Source organism: Spermophilus citellus, assembly GCF_964194105.1.
Source record: "Spermophilus citellus genome assembly, chromosome: 1".
NCBI classification, from domain to species: domain Eukaryota; kingdom Metazoa; phylum Chordata; class Mammalia; order Rodentia; family Sciuridae; genus Spermophilus; species Spermophilus citellus.
Window position 1 is genome coordinate 117411932 of NC_138182.1, and position 17631 is coordinate 117429562.

At 42.1% G+C, this 17631-nt stretch overlaps 2 pseudogenes across 2 annotated transcripts in view; one reads left to right on the forward strand and one right to left on the reverse strand.

The window, feature by feature from the left end:
- LOC308647923 (olfactory receptor 2T3-like) overlaps nt 1–17631 on the forward strand; it is a 668743-nt pseudogene that overhangs the window by 422891 nt on the left and 228221 nt on the right. The window lies entirely within an intron of this gene.
- On the reverse strand, nt 13557–14495 carry LOC308655815 (olfactory receptor 2L13-like; annotated as a pseudogene). The gene has a single exon. The product of its transcript is annotated as an olfactory receptor 2L13-like (transcript).

A 17631-nucleotide genomic window follows, 5' to 3' on the forward strand; every position in this document is an offset into this window, starting at 1 on the left:
TAGTGGTTAAAATACACAAGGTTCCACACTCTGGAACTCATACTTAGTGGGTGACACAGACAATAGAGCAGCAGCTCAGACACACGCTGTGAGGTGTGTGGACATTAGTGACAGCAAGAAGAAGGACAGAGGGCAGCAGCACTGAGCACCACTCCAAGGAGGTGCTGCTGGAGCCCTCAGGCTCTGGACCACTCTGCACAGACTGAGGAGCAGGACCAGCCCTGGAGGGAGCCTGCCTGGGTCATCAGGACAGCAGCAGAGACAAAAGGGCTCTGGAAGCTCCAGGCCCCAGGGCAAGTGTGTAGGGAGGGGAGGACTCAGACTCTGCTCTGGACCAGGTGAGAGGCCAGTGGGTGTGGCATGGGGTCAGGTCCCCTTCTGGAGCTCACATGGGAGGCTCTGGTTGAGGAGAGAGCTGAGAGGAGGACCCCAGGGCAGAGACTGGGCAGTGGGCAATGAGGACAGCTGGGGCTTCCCTGGGTTTAACAAAGGAAGCCAAGCATGCCAGGGACCCCTGAGGCCTGCACATCAGCACAGCTGGGTGCTGCTTAGGGACAGGGTGGGACCCACTGAGTCCTCTGTGTCTATTTTAAATTGAGAGAAAGGAAGGTGCCAACAGCCTGGTAGGATCAATCCCTGAAGACACTCTTGCTTTAAGTTTATGTCTTCCATGGGCTAGTCATTTTAAAGGTAGGCTATGTTTATATTAGATTCTTTCTTACATAGATTAGAGTTAAGAGTATCATAAAATAGATTGATATTAGTTACCAGAAAAACTATTTTTCCCTAAATTGAAAATATTTATGTTGTCAAGTATAAATGAGAAGAGTTCCATCAGGATCCCATAATTCACTTTGGACCTGAATTTTTTAGGATCTGGAGCTTTGGAATTAGACATGGGGGTCTATTCATTCTTTATTGGGTTGAGGTGTTATTTTTTGCAACAGAATTACATGAAACACAACCCTCTGGTTACAATATAACTTGGAGAATACAGTTCCTGGGATTTCAAGGTGGGTCTAAGATGAGTCTTTCTTGACCATCTTACAAAGCACATGTTTCAAATATATAGTTTAACGACCCTCAGTTCACCAGGACATATAGTGTAACAAGTGTAGGACTTTGGTTTACCTTCCAAGTATTAAGAGTAATGCAGTTTTAAAAACATCGCAGCCATTCACCAATGAGCAAGACCAATGAGCAAGCTGCCTGAATTTTACCCAACTCATTTCCGGCATCCCCAGGTGTGAGCTGTGGAGGGAGTAAGCGAGCTCTGTGTGTTCAGCACACAGTAGGGCCTGAAGCTGTGTCCATCTCCCCTTTTCCTTTAATACCTCAAAAATGGAGGAAACTCATGCCCAGAGGCATTGACTGTCTCAATTACGGTCAACCCCCCTGAGAGAAGCACATTGTTGAATTTTAACAAGTACCCATCACCTACATTTAAATTGAAGCTTAACCTTAGCTTTTCCAATTTGCTGTGGAACTGCCCATCCTTTTACACAGAAAGTGTATCCTGACCCTAGTAAATACAAGCCTCCAGAATGTCCCCCTTAGATAAACCTAACCCACACTTACTCGGTTCAATAATATCACGGGTCTTACCTTGTCTGAGGATCTGAGTTTTTATTTGAAAGGAGTAATTTTATAATTATGACATTCATTGCTGAAAGTTCATTGAGTTCCTTAAAATATTAAAACCCCAAGCCATATTCCAGTCTGCCAGGCTAAGCAACTAGGTTCTGCCTCTGAGCAGCAGCCCTGGATGTCACCAAGCTCTTCTGGCACAAGAAGCCAAAGGCACCAACTAGGAAGGAATCATTAGAACACATTCAGCATTGACTGCCCCCACCGGTGGCACTCCCTTAGGCTGAATCACAGAGCCTTTCACCCTTTTGCAGTGTCCCCTATGTTACCATTTTGCTCAAACATCCTCCTTTGCTATTACCTTGTTCAATGAGAACAAAGAAACCTGTCACACTTCCTGGGGTTCCACAGCGGGAGAGAAGGACAGCTGCTCCACCTGGTGTGCAGAGCCTTCCTTCAGGAGCTTTACATGTCCTCCATCCCCTCTAATTGATCCCCAAAGTCCATGCCCACAGGGACAGAAGCCTTAGCCATCACCTGACTTTGCTGACTTGGAGATGCAATCAGCTCAAGTTCAGAGCAAATCCACCAACCTGCTCAGCTCTGCCACTGCTGCCCAAAACTAGCCTCAGGAGGAAAGAACCAGTTATCCCAGAACATGTTTGGAGGGCTGTAAGGGGTGATATGCAGAGATTACTGAAACCCCTTGTTGTGTATGTTAGAGACCTCAGGATCAACAATATGCAGGAATCACATGAACCTTCAGCTGACCAGGAGCAATCCCTTCTATAGTCAGTTTCCAGAGCAAATTGTTGTTTGTGACTAACGTTTTTTTCAGGGAATGAAACAAGCAGTTAAAGTGTTTGTGATAGATTTAAATTATGCTATCACAAAATACTTTCTTCTATTTGAGGAGAGGTAGGTAAGTGATTCGTGAAAATACTAATGCAGTCAGACATTCTACTAAGGTGAAAAGTTGACTCAAAGGTCTCATGATACAATGAGGATTTAGACTTGGAAAGATGAGTCTAGCCTGCCACATCCACCACTGATTGGGAGACTGAGTTGGATTTTTTTAAGACAATGGTTTGTTGCCAAATTCTTTTAAAATAATGACTAATAGCATCTGGAAATTAAGTGGAAGTATGTACGCCAAGTGCTCAAAAAGTGTCAGTTGCAGAGATAGGATGAATAGACATGAGAATCTCTTATTATCTTGTTCACTTCACACATTGTCAAAAGAGAGAAATGCACATTTCAAGGTATTTTTGATACTTACCTGTTGGAATGACTTTCAGTCTCAGCTAGCAGCTACTAGCAGCTCAGAAGTGCCTGAAACATCCACCTTCCTTCAGGCCTGACAGGAGGACCTGCAGGATGGGGTGAAACCACATCCTCAGCACTTGTGGTTAGCATTCCCAAACTGCTCGGCCAGGAAACTGAGAGTAAGGGACTTCAGGGCATGAAACCCCTGACTCAGTAAGGGCTAAAGACCCTTCCAGATTGCTTTCTGCCACGACAGCAATATTTAGAGTTTCCTCACTGTGCAGTTACCTTAGGCAGAAGATGATTGGCTTATGGATATTGTCTTGCTTATGTATGATTGACAGGCACACCCCACTCAAACCCTATAACAGTTGTGTGCATTCCAAAAATAAACTGAGCTACTGGATGACAACCTGAGGTGGGTCTCCAGCCAGTTCTCTCACCAGCTCCCAGAGTCTGTGTGTTGATTCTGCATCTCTACCCACTTCGACAAGGTAGCCGAGTGACCATCGACCACGAAGGGACTTAGAAACACATTCACTTACCTGTGACATAGAGACTTTTATCCGAGGAATAAATTATAGAATATTATTTAACTTAATAAAATTGGATTCAATACATAGTTGCAACCCATATGACGGAAGTATCATGAAGTGCCAACCTTAACAAATGATTCCGTTGCTTTAAATCTCAGTAGTGGATCAGTTATAAACATAGGAGAGCTCTTGTCGTTTCCGCTTATCTATTGTGGATGCCTTCTGTCTCCCCCGTGTGCGGATTCTTCTGCTGTAGACCTACAGAACTCCTGAGCCTGGTACCTGTACAGTCCATGGGGAACCAGGAAGCAGAGCTGGAGAAGAGTGCCATCCAGGGTGATGGATCTTGGCTCACATTTATGAACACAGGTCCCACACTGACCCCTTTGGCTTGTCACAGTATGTTCTTCCTCCCTAAAACTTAGGAGGGCATTCCCTGTCTGAATGCCAGCGTCCTTCCACATTCTTGACTCACTCCATGTGGAAAAGAATGAGTGTGTTCACAGTACCTGGTCAGCCAGCGTTGACACCTCCTTCCACTGAACTTGGCCTCGTGCACTCTGCACCCACATGCTCTGCCTCCTGTCCAGGGACAGTGCAGGAAGCAGCTGTGCTTGAGCAAGTCCACCCCTCCGCCTTTGTTCTGCCCTTCATCTCCTAGTTCTAGTTTTCTCTCAGCTGCATCTTAAAAAAAAATTCAACATAATGTTTTTAGCCCAATGGTGGGTTTATGGAATTCAATAATGCTCTTTAAACCTACAAAAAAAAATTGAAGGAGCTGACCTGACATTGAGTTTCTTCTTCTGTCTGTAGAGATGGAAGTTGCTCATTTTTAAGGTAGAGTAATGGCGGAAATGATGGAGAAGGGTTTTCAAGGATGGTGATCAAGAGGGCACCCAGGGTGAAAGAGATGGCTCCAGGGTGATGTCTCCAGGACCAGAGGACCTTGTGTACATGGATAGATCCTTTCCACTTCATGTTCAAGGGAAGGTGGGTTGCCAAGGTGAAGAGGCCCCTGGGAGGACTTTGCCAGAGAAAGCTGGTGTGACGAGCACTTCAGGCTGACTTTGGAAGACTAGGAGGCCAGGAGAAGGGTATACACCAGTGACCACTGTGGATAATGACAAATGGCTACTAAGGGGTTGGGGGAACAGCGAGGTGAAGAATAGTGACTTTGGGGAATGAGTATATTTAAATAGGTCCTTTTGGAATGTTATTATGTTTTTAGCACATTTATATGCTGATTTCAGTACAAAAAGTTTGTTCTGGCCCCAAAACAGCTGCAGATATTTACACTCTCCAGGGCATTCCAGCAGTCCCTCCAGTCCCTTGCTGTTTATTCCACGGGTCCTTTAGAAGTGGCTGTGGTGGCTTAGACAGAGTCAGTGCAGGAGCTCATCAGCAAGAGGTTGGCTTCACCAGGGCTAAGTTGTTATTATTATTGAGACCTAATATTGATTCATCTTTCTGGGGTCCCACAAAACAATTGATACATTTTATAATATGTTATAGAAAAATCAGGGCAGAAAGCATTTCCAGCTCCTCAAACATTAATCATTTCTCTGTGTTGGGAATTTTCACAGGCTTCCAGCTATTTTAGAATATATTATGGATGACAGTAGCCAGCATATGATATTTGTCTTTCTGTGACTGTCTTACGTCACTTAGTAACTACGAGTGCATCTAATGTTGCTGCAAATGACAGGGTTTCACTCTTTAATATTCCGTCTTGAATCAGTACATTTCCTCACCCACGTGTCTCTTCCTGGGAACCTTGGTGGATTCCACCTCGTGGCTTCTATGCATAGCACTGCAATGTCCATGGAGTGCAGGCCTGCCTTGGACAGAATCAGTTTATTTCCCCTGGACATATACCCAGTGATAGGACTGCTGGATCCTGGGAGAGTTCTATTTTTAGTTTCCTAAAAACCCACAAACTGTTTTCCATGATGGCTATGCTAATTTATATCTCCACCAACAGTGAATAAGAGATCGCCTTTTCCATAGCCTCATGATTATTTATATTTTTATTTATTCATATATTTTTACTTTTTTTATAGCCTCTCTAACATAAGTGAGATGATTTTAATGATTTAAATGATTTAAATGCAGTTTAAATTTGCATTTTCATCATGACATTTTGACCACTTTTTACAGACTTTGCCATTCCCATGTCATTGAGAGTATCTATTCAGATCTTTACCCATTTTCCAATAGTTACTTTTTCCTTCGGGACTGATTTAGTTACTATCTGATCTCCCAACAAGGTAAACCAAAGCTTAGCCTTCGACATGGCCTCCTTCAGAGAAACTGAGCAGCCTCCTGGAGGCAGGCTGATTGTCTGGAATCTTCCAAGCCTCAGAGGGTGTCAGTCGGTTCTCCAGCACATGGACACAGGTTCATCTTCTGGGTTTGGCAGCCTGTGCGATTGCTTCAGTGGGCAGAAGCCCTTCCAGGAGTCTGTACTGTCTGTCATTCCTGGATGGACAAACCTATCCATGGATCCTCTAGTGTGTGACTCTGGCCAACAGGCAGATCTTGTGGGAAGCAAAGTGGGCAGAGAACTCCTTCCCATTGGAATCCCATGAAAATAAAAGAGAGATCAGTGGTGTAAAGGAAGGGATTGAGGGGGAGGCAGGAGGGATGGGATAAGGGAAGAACAGTGGGATGAATCTGAGCAAATTTCCTATGTGCACACATGAATGTTCCACAGTGAACCTCACCTTCACTTATATCCATAGTATACACCATTGCTAAAAAGTCTATAATAAATAGAAGAGAACCAGTTCAGTAGCAGAAAAAGAACAGGACTAGGGAGGAGGGGAAGAAAGAGGGAGGTACTAGACACTGAACTGGAGTAGATTATATTCATATTGTGTGTCAAAGGAGCCCCAACGCTGTGCATGATCACGATGCCCTAATACGACACTCAATAGATGATTGTGTGTACGTGGAGGGTTCGAGTCCTCCCTCTGCTCCTTCCACTGTCTACTTATCCAGCTTTATTCCACAACCACATTATTTTGATTCTTTAGCTGTTGGAAATTTTTTAAATCAAGAAGTGTCAGTCTTGAAATTTTATTTTAAAAAAAGAAAGTTAAGGGCCGGGGATGTGGCTCAAGAGGTAGCGTGCTTGCCTGGCATGTGCAGGGCACTGGGTTTGACCCTCAGCACCACATAAAAATAAAATAAAGATGTTGTGTTCACCAAAAACTGAAAAATAAATATTAAAAACTCTCTCTCTCTCTCTCTCTCTCTCTCTCTCTCTCTCTCTCTCTCTCTCTAAAAAAAAAAAAGAAAGAAAGAAAAGAAAAAATGTTAGTTGAGATTGTGTTTGCTTTTCAGAATCCCTGGACATTTCATATAAATTTTATGATGGGATTTATATTGGGGGGTCAGATTTTAATTGGGATTGCCTTGTGACTTTAGGCAACTTGTGTATTGTGACACCGTGTTAAGCCTTCCAGACCATGACTGCCACTCTATTTCTATCTAGTTGTCTTCTTTAATTGGATTCATCAACTCTCGACTACCGTTAATGTTCAAGCCTTTTGCCTCTGTAGTTAAGTTTACTTCTAAGTGCTTTATTTCTTTTCATTGCTTTTGTGAATAGAACTATTCTAACAAAAACATTTTCAGAGTCATTTTTGGCTTATAGTAATACAACATGTAATCATTATTAATTTTGGATGCTGAGACTTTGAAATTTTCACTTTTTTCTTTTCATCTCTCTTTTTCATTGGTACTAGAGATTGAACTCAGGGCCACCTGATCACTGAGCCACATCCCCAGCCTTACAGTGTATTTTATTTAGAGACAGGGTCTCACTGAGCTGCTTAGCACCTCACTTTTGCTGAGGCTGGCTTTGAACTCATGATCCTCCTGCATTAGCCTCCTGAGCTGCTGGAATTACAGGCAGGTGCCACTGCACTCGGCTTTTCTTTCTCTCTCTCTCTCTCTCTCTCTCTCTCTCTCTCTCTCTCTCTCTTTCTTTCTTTCTTTTTTTTTACTCAGAACTAAACCCAGGGGTGTTTGGCCAATGAGATACAATCTAAGTTGTTTAAGGTGTCACTAATTTTCTGAGGCTGCCCTTGAACTTTCGATCCTCCTGCCTCAGCCTCCTGAGTCACTGGGATCTTTGTTGGGCAAACTCTCCTGGTCATTTATTATCTCTAACAGTTTTCTGAGTGTGGAATCATGAGGTTTACCATGTATGTTATGATGTCATATAAAAATAACAATGGTGTTATTTTTTCCCAAAATAGGAAAATTGTATTTAATTCTTCTTGTGTGACTTCTGAGGATCCACCTCCAATTGCACATTGAATGGAGCCCGGGAAAGCGAGTGTATTCATCCTGTTCTACATAATGCATAAGATTTTAACCTTTCACTGTGTACAAAGATGCCACTCTGAGTTAAATTCTCAACATGATTTCACATTAAGATTTAGCTCAAGTAATGTGTGAACATGATCAGCAATGCACAGGACAAAGTGTCTTCCCACCACCAGGCAATGACATCAAATAGTTCTACAATTTTCTCCATATTTGCCCACTTGTTCTCAAGTCACATGCTTTTCTTCTTCAAATCCCACAGCCCACGCACCAACTCCTGGCTCAGGTCTTGGTCCGGGGCTGGGAACTGGCTCCTGGCCACATCACCCTCTGCATGGTGCTCACCCTCCTCCCAGGCTTTCATGGGGCTGTGTCCCTCTCAATGGCTCAGGGGAGGGTGGACTCCAGGCTTCTCATTGTCAACACTAGTGCTCTCTCTGACACTTTAGGATCTCATTCCCAAAGAGAGTTTCTCATGAAAATTCTTTCAATAAAACATCCCTCATTCATTGTGTGATGTTTTCATGCTGCTTTCAAACAATAGCACAGATATTTGATTTCTGAGAATTTTTCTTTCACAATATGAAACTTATTATTATTTCATTATAAACATTTCTAGGAAAGCCCACAAGCATACATCAGTTCTCTTTTTTTCCCTCCCCTAGATTTTCTACCTTTTCTAAATGTCAGTCCTCTAGTATTATTGCTTCTGTTTTGTTTTCCTTCTGGGAGATTTTAACAAGTTTGTCTTTTAACTTTTTTCTTCTTCATTTCTCAATCAGTATAATTTGATTTCCAACAGAATTTTATTTTCTCTTCCTCTTATAAAACTTGAGGATACGTGTGTCCTTTCAGTAATATCTTGAAATATCTCTGAAATTTTGAACTTTTATTTAAAATGATCATTCTCTTGCTTATTCTTCAAATCACTTTCAACTTAACATATATGCATATATGTGGGTTTTGTGTCTTAGTGCAAGTTTCCACTGTGTGGACTTACTGCTTCCTGATGTTAGATTTCCTCATAAATTCAGTGACTTTGGCTGTAAGATAACACAGAAGCATAAAAATTTTAGGCTTTTGGGGAATGTTTTGCAAATTGTCCAATGTTCATCTTTTTTCAGGAGCAGAACTTCCTATGCATCTCTGCCAAGATTCTCTGGATACTATCTCCTCTTTCACAGGCACCTGACCACTCCTCTATCAAGAGTCCTCCTCCACCCTCAGCATACTCCATTTACTTAACACATGGACACTGCTACTCCTGGATCAGGCTATGTCTGTCAGATGAGATGTCCCATTGCTCCATGTGATGGTTTAGTTGTGATGTGTTTCCCAAAAGCTCAAGTGTGAGGCAATGTAAGAGGATGTAGAGGTGCAACGATTGAGTTGTGAACCGCTTAGCCTACTGGGTGCATTTATCCACTGAGGGATGACCTGGTGGCAACTGTTGGCAGGCAGGGTGTGGTTGAAGAAGGTGGGTCCATAGGGGTGTGCCTTTGGGGATTTTATTTTGTTTTTGTTGAGCAGAGTAGTCTCTCTCTGCTTCCTGTGGCCATGTACCCTATCCTTCTGCAGCCCTGAGGAATGGAGTCAGCCATCTATGGACTGAGACCTCTGAGAATGTGACCCCCAAATAAACTATTCCTCCTTGAAATTGTTTTTGTCAAGTCTTTTGATCATAGCAACAAAAAAGCTGACAGGTATACTATGTATCAAACATCTATTCAAGTGGATTAGAGAAAGTGAACATGTGTGGGCACTCCTAACACCTGTTAGGTGGCAATTAGATTTAATTGTGATTAATTTTGAGAATAATATTCTTCCTTGTTTTTCTAGTGTTTTTTATAATCTTTAAAAATTTAAAAATCATTGGGATAAATTGATGATTATTTCAAAATACAAATTTCAATATGTCTGATTCTGATGGTTCTCATGGAGCAATTTTTTTCTAAAAAGATGTAACTCTTTGTGGAAATGAATTTCATGTCAACCTGAGTATGTTTGTATGTGTAAAGAAAGAGAGTCATAGAGAGAGAGGTGGATAGATAGGTAGATTTATTGATTGACTGATTGATTGAGGGTGGAGGGAATCGCTATTGATGTTGTAATTTGTTTGGTTGATTTTGTGCAATTATAGGGATCTAACTTGGGTTCTTATGTCTGTGAAGTAAGATCTCCACCAGAAAGGTATATACATCAGGCCTTAGATTTAAATTGAAAAACAGTCAATAATATTTAAATGAATCTTACATTTATGGTAATTTATAGAAATTATATTTAAAAATCTGAAACACATAGTGTGGATATATGATTCAAAGCCTATTTATATATCTTATCACAGGTTTCTCAATTACAGGGTAAATTCAAGTAATTCTTTACTATTAATAACTGATTCAACTGGCCCTTTATAATGAAATAATGTTTTATCCATCCAAAAATCTCTACTAATAATTACTTAAATCTTTAAATGACCTTTATTCTTACCTCTGTTTTATAACAGGTGGGTGTTTACTTTGTAGTGCAGAGTATTCAAATTCATAGATTATGAACTTGATGAATTCTTACAAGTGCCTTTTTTCTATTCTTGCAATGATCACATATATACTCTTATTTAGTTATAATTTTCTAGTGAAATATAGTGCCCAAGAATGAGCATTTCCTGTCTTGGCAAGCAGGTTGCATGGTAAGCTTCTTGCAGATTCCACAGAGGCTCTTTGTCTCTCCCAGGCAAAGGCACTTGCTGCCCTCTGGGACATCTGTTGCTGCTGCCATCACTGCCATCATGGTGCAGGGAAACCATGAGCAGCTCCAAGATGTGTGTAAATACATGAGAGGCACAAGTTAATTGCTCCATGCACATGTTGCTTGAAAGCAAAAGTGTGAGCTCTGCTGCTGTGGGTAGAGACGAGAATGAACACCACGGAAAGTTTGTTTCCTCCCCAACACATATTAAATGCAACCCCACTGTGGTAGTATTGGAGGTGGGGTGTTCAGGAGGTGCTCCATCAGTCATAATGTAGGACCTCACAAATGAGTGGGAGCTCTGAAAATCACTTCTGAGGAGCTTGTTCACCCCCACCTCACATGGGGACACAGGACGGGGGCACCGTGTTTAACCTGGATGCGGCCCTCACCTTGCACGGAATCTGCAGGGATAGATTTACATTGCTCATATGCCTCCTACCTAAAGGTGTCTTGTTATCGCAGCTTCAGTGCACGAAGGTACAATCTTTGCTGTTCTGGTCTCTTGCTGTCCCTGAAACGAATCCAAAGGATACGGAATTCAGCAGAGGTGCTGAGTGCAGGCCCTGTGTTCATACTAGATAGTGAACAGTGGAGGCCATCAGGAGCCTGGTCCACTCTCCTCTGAAACACCATGGTCTTGGGGAACTCATGTCAGCACTGTGCCCTGTAATATCAGCACTGGAATCTCTCAATCCCCTCTTGCTGATGTGGAAGCTAAGCACACAAACAAAACCACCCTTGTAACACCCCTCTAAGACAGAGCTGGGGTGCCAGAAGGAGGAAGCACCAAGGTGACAGACAACTCCTGCAGAACAGCCCCAGCAGGACAATCCAGGGAAACTGTTGCCTTCAAAACTGCCACTACCACTGTTGATGGAGCTGTCCACCATGACCTTGAGACTAGGTTTACTAAGTAGCAGCAGGACTCCCTCAGAGCTTGCCTGCTCACTGAACAACTCCTGCAGACTCCTCCTAATAAGCCCTCAACCTCCCTGTGTTCTCCAGACACACTGCAGTCTACCCAGCCGTACACTGGTATCCTGCATGTTTTATTCCCAGAGAAAAATATATTTCTGAAGATTCACCTATGTTTGCATGTTTGATTGACTTGTCACACTGATGTTGCTGCAGAGGTCACAGTTAATCTAATATGTCATGTCCATAACTCTGGACCACCAGCAAATATGGAGAACCACAGGATCTCAGAAATGACTTTGTGAAATCCTTTGCCCTAGCAAGTCCTCTGGCTCAGGTGTACAATAAAGCAACACCCACTGGCATGGGACTGCACCCACTGGCATGGGACTGCACCAAGGGCACTTTTTTCCTCTTAGTCCATGACATTAGGAAGCTGAATGGAGAAAACACAGAGAGAAGTTCAAATTTCTGCCATCCAATACCTTCTCTAGAAGCTTCTACTGTAGATAATCTTGAGTGTTGGGCAATGTTACCTCTTGGGGAGACTCACCCACATCATCTCCACCTCACAGTGTCCCTAGAGCCCTCTTCACTATGCATCATTTTAGCCATTTCTGACAACTATTAATCTGCAGTCATTATATTGCCCTTCCTCTCATTAATTAAATTTTATCCTCCAACTGTGAGATGCAAAATTTAGAGCACGTGTTATCTGTTTTAAAGTGTGTGCATTCACGGTTTTATATAAATTGATTTAATAAAGTTTAATTTATGGAAAGAAAAAGGTACTGCTTTCTTTCTATATTGACAGATGAATATCTTTTTTAACAAATATCTTTCAGCAGTGTGATAATGTGGAATGTAGTAATGATTAATTCCTGATTTAAGAAAAACCTCAACCAAGATACTCACATTTCTCTTTGCCTTTAAAATGTGTGTGTGGGAAAAAAAAAACAATTATTTCCAGGAGTAGGTGTTTTATCAAGAGTCTCTGAGTAGTGAGTACATACAACATTGCCTGTCACCCAAAGGTGGGGATGTAATGTTCCATAAAATGGAGGTCAGATTAACATTTTTGCCTTAAATGAGTCCTTTTATTCCACCTCCACAAGTCCAAAAAAGTTTTTAAAAAACTTCATACTTCCGTCTCCTAATTATTCAAAAATATTTTTATCCACCTCCATCATTAAAACCACAGCCCTTAATGTCCATAGAATTTTCTAGTTACATTCAAATTGGCATTGAAATCAGATTGTATCACACAAGATTTTAAATTGAAGGGGAATGAAAGAAATTAGCACCCACTAAAAGAAAAAGGAAGGAACACTTGAAAGCCAAATGGTGGCTCAGAGCAATCAGACTGCAGGTGTACACCAAGGACAGTGCCCAGCACACACATAAGAAGAGCAATCAGGCTGCATGTGCAGGACCATCCAAAGTGTTGAATGAAGAAGGTGAACAGGGCAATAAACACACACACACACACACACACACACACACACACACACACACAAAGTGTAGCGTTTGTCCTCAAGGCAAAATTACAAACAACATGGCCAGAGAATAATTAGAGATGTGAAAAACTGGTTTCTAGGAGGCACATGGAGTTCCACAACACTATAAGACTAACATTAAAAATTTCAAAAAAATGAATGCTTGATTTTAAGAGTACATAGGACAATGCTTTATCCCAAGAACAGAAATCATGGAACAACTCTCCAAGAGGTAGAGGATTATGAATCAACCAGCTCTTTCATTGTTGTAGACACTGACCATATGTGGTGTGGACACTTGAAATGTAGAGTAATATGAAGCCATGGTAAATATCAACCTCATAAGAATTTTATTACACTAACATTAATATGTATATAATCAAATGGTGTAAAATACAGTATGATATAAAATAATCTATAACTAATATCATTAATAATTTAAAAAAATAAAAAAATCAGTATGATTAATATTAACATGGATTGCAATGTTTTCAATTAAATAAAAATTTAATATGGAAAATTATAAACATCAAAATATCATTTAAATTAATTTTACAGTTAAATGTGTAACTAGAAAACTTTAATTGCATATGTGTCTTATACTTTCTATTGGACACCACAGCTCTTGAGTCTGCCTGGGAGAAGCAATAGCAAGGAGCAGGGATAGCCACGGTCACTTCTTCCTGGAGGGGAACATCCCCCACATTCTTCCCATGGCCCCCAGCACCTCCTTGTTCCTCAGGCTGTAGACAATTGGGTTGAGCATGGGAGTGAGGACGCTGTAGAAAACTGCAAGGATCTTGTCCTCTTCTGGTGAGCGGAGACTCTTGGGCCGGAGATAAGTGTAGACAAAAGGTGTGTAGTAAAATATCACCACAGTTAAATGTGTGGCGCACGTGGTGAAGGCCTTTTTTCTCCCCTCTTTTGAGCGCATGTGGAAGACAACAAAAAGGACCCGTCCATAGGAGGCCGTTATGCCAAGGAATGGGAGGAGGAGAAACAGGACTGCACTCACAAACACCATGTACTAATAGTCCCATGTGTCCACACAGGCCAGAGGCATCATGGCTGGGATGTCACAATAGAAATGATTGATGGCTCTAGATCTGCAGTAAGGAATCTGAAAAGTATAGATGGTGTGTGCCAGGGAGTTGATGGAGCTCAGCGTCCAGGACCCCAGGATCATCTTCACACATACCGTTTTACTCATGCGGATGGGATAGTGGAGGGGGTGGCAGATGGCCACAAAGCGGTCATAGGCCATGGAGGCCAGAAGTAAGCCTTCAGAACATGCCAATGTCACAAAGAAGAAGATTTGTACACCACAGCCCAGGAAGGAGATGCTTTTCTGCCCAGAGAGGAAGTTGTATACCATTTTGGGAACCGTGGAGGAGATGTACATCAGGTCCATGAGGGAGAGCTGGCTGAGGAGAAAGTACATGGGGGTGTGGAGTCGGGGGTCCAAGAAGATGAGGGCAGTCATCCCTGAGTTCTCCAAACAGGCGAGAACAAACACAGAGAGGATCAGGAGCAAGAGAAGGAGGCCAGTTTGGTTTTGAGGAAACAGCCCCAATAAAATGAAATCACTTGAAGTCTGGTTCCATTTCTCCATGGAAATGCACTGCTTTGATATGCTTGAAAGAAAAATAAATAGAAAAGCTAAGAACGAAACATCAAATGAATCAGCACAGGAGAATAACAAGGAATTGACTTTATGAGACCTTGTTTAGATTGAAATCTTTTTCATTCAACATCACAGCTCTTGTTGAATTGATTTTAACCTGAATTAAACATTCCTTTCCCAGTCCTCACTAGTAAGCATCTTAGCAAGTCATAGACACAAACATAGTCCTGAAATACAGCCTAGTAACAGGCCCAGCAAACTCAGTGAAGCAGCTGGAGGCTCCTTCCTGGTGACTCCTGCCGGGGACCTTCCTCAAGGCTGTATGAATGGTCTCAGCACTGAGGAAGCCGGGATCCCTCCTTTCTGGCCTCCTTAATTCAATACTCACGTTTACCACACACATGACCTGTGTGCTCAGAAGACCCCTGTGGGCTCACTTGACGCTAGGTGTGAATGTCTAGTGCGTTCGGGTCCCTGGGTAAGGGTCTCGAAATAACCAGGACACAGGGGATGCAGAGCAAAGGCAGCAGTTGCGACTGCATGCTGAGATTTATTTGCAAGTTCCTTTTATATGCTTCTTCTAACAAAGCAAGCAATTCTTTAACATAACACTTTACCCACATTGCCCAAATATCATGTCTCAGCGGGTACACAGAGCTAAATTCAGATCGTTCCTGTTTATTTGATAAGTACCCTCCCAAAGTTCTTTGTAAACATTATCTAATCCTCTGAGGATGCATTTGTTTCTTTAGAATGTACTGTTCCCAGGGCAAGTATGCAGGAAGCTTCTTCCTCCTGGCCAAACCATGCAGAACTTGTGACTTGCGATTAAGGGGAAGAGAACTTTTTCTCCTCCTAACTGAGGTTTGCCTCAGCTGACCTAAATCACAACCACAGCTCTTGCAAAAAGTCAGGCCTGAGGGAGCTAAACTCTGCACACTCAAACCCCAACAGCTAGGTGCTTATGATCTTGCCTCTTCCACATCCCTCATTTCTAACCTTTCCTCCCCAGATGTCACTCTTGACACTCAATAAACTGGGATCTTCTCCCCAGTACTGTAGAGCTCACCTTCTAAAAAACAGTTCTCTCCTGGTCCCTCAGTGTGTCACCAAACACAATCAAACTGTAAAAGGCTTCTATGTCCTGTGAGATCCACCTGGTCATAATATGTTCTTTAGTTAGTGTTTTGTTTTGTTTTTTCCTGATAAGACTTCCATTATCTGAGGCCCTACAAACCCAATATCCAACATCTAGATTTTCATGCACATTTTTCTTTTCTTTGTGTAAACCAATGACCCATGATTAAGGTGACAGAGTAAATAATGCATGTAGATTTAGTGTTCTTTGTTTGAATCACCTAGAACCAGTGTGGTAACAGAAATATAATGTGGATGTGGACAACAGAACCACACACTCACATATTCTTTCTATGTATGAAACATTGACATTCCCTAAATTCTCTGAACTATTTTTCACATAATTACACTTATTGTTGCCCATCCCTAACACAAATCTGTATATTTCTGTGTTAACACCCTCATTTTCCAAATGCAAATGGTAGCGCTCATTGATGTGAAGAATAGCATTATTAACTACAGCTATGCCTGGGATCAGACCCTGAATCTGTGTGCCTAGTTCACATTATTAATCTTCTAAAATGCCAAATTTAGTAATTGATGAATGATTTACTGTGTGTAAATTTATTCATTCAATTCAATATGTGTAATTACTACTCCTCCCCAAAATAAATCATATTGCATTCCATATTTCAACCTAAGTTAATTAAGGCGCACAGAGCTAAGGGGGACTGATCACCTGCACTTCCTGTCCTGTGGATGGTTGTCAGATGAGCAGACAGGAGGGCAACTGTGCAGCTAAGCTGTTCAAGGAGGAAGGATGTGAGCTGTGTGCAGTTTAGTGTCCTCTTCAGAGTTAATTATACAAGAGAATAACAAAAACTAGACGTTCCGCATGGACAGCAAAAAAATGAAAAAGATGAAAAAATGAGTGACTTTACCTTTCTTGATATTTTTTTCTTACTTTTTATGTACAGGTCTTTACTTGGCAACTTTTATCTCAGCTCATTACAGCCTTTCTTTTTTCCTTTCTGCCATCCATGTCTGGTAATTGCTTTTGTTTTTCTTTCATTTTTCCAAATATGCATAAAACGTATCATAGCATTTCTTTCAATTGCAGTATGTGAGTCTGACTTCTTCCCTGTGCTTGGTTTTGGCTTTTGCACTTAATATGTTGGTTCTCTTCGATCTGAAAGCCACAGTGGTGCCAGATCCTGTCTTAGATATTAATTTTGATAGTCATCTTGGATCATTGCTATTTTCTCAGGAAAAAAAACAGTAATTGATAGTTTGATACTATTATTCACCTTTGGTAACTTAAACAAAATTGTTGCTTTTTGTAACTGGGTAAACAGGAATAAAATTTTGAAAGAGAGTTTATCATAAAAATGAAAGTACATTGTTAGATCTCTGCAGTTGTCAGATGCTGAGAGTGAGAATACCTGCTCATGTCCCCAGCAGCAGCACCAAGGCCTGGGCAGCAGGAGGGCTGGGATCCCCAGGCTCCTCTGTTTCTAACAACTTTGAGAAGCAAAGACTCATGACCTCATAGAAAAATAAAAAGCATAGATCCCACCATCATGACACATTCATCCTTAATGTGCTCACTGCTTCTGCTTTGTGGCCACGCTTCAGGTATCAACTTGCTTTAGTGGTTAAAATAGACAACATTCCACACTTTGGAGCTCATATTTAGTGGGTGACAGACAACAGAGCAGCAGCTCAGACACATGCTGTGAGTTGTGTGAACATTAGTGACACCAAGAACCAAAGTGCAAGGAGGAAGGACAGAGGGACAGCTGGGGAGCAGGACCAGCCCTGGAGGGAGCCTGCCTGGGTCATCAGGACAGCAGCAGAGACAAAAGGGCTCTGGAAGCTCCAGGCCCCAGGGCAAGTGTATAGGGAGGGGAGGACTCAGACTGTGCTCTGGACCAGGTGAGAGGCCAGTGGGTGTGGCATGGGATCAGGTCCCCTTCTGGAGCTCACACAGGAGGCTCTGGTTGAGGAGAGAGCTGAGAGGAGGAGCCCAGGGCAGATAGTGGGCAGT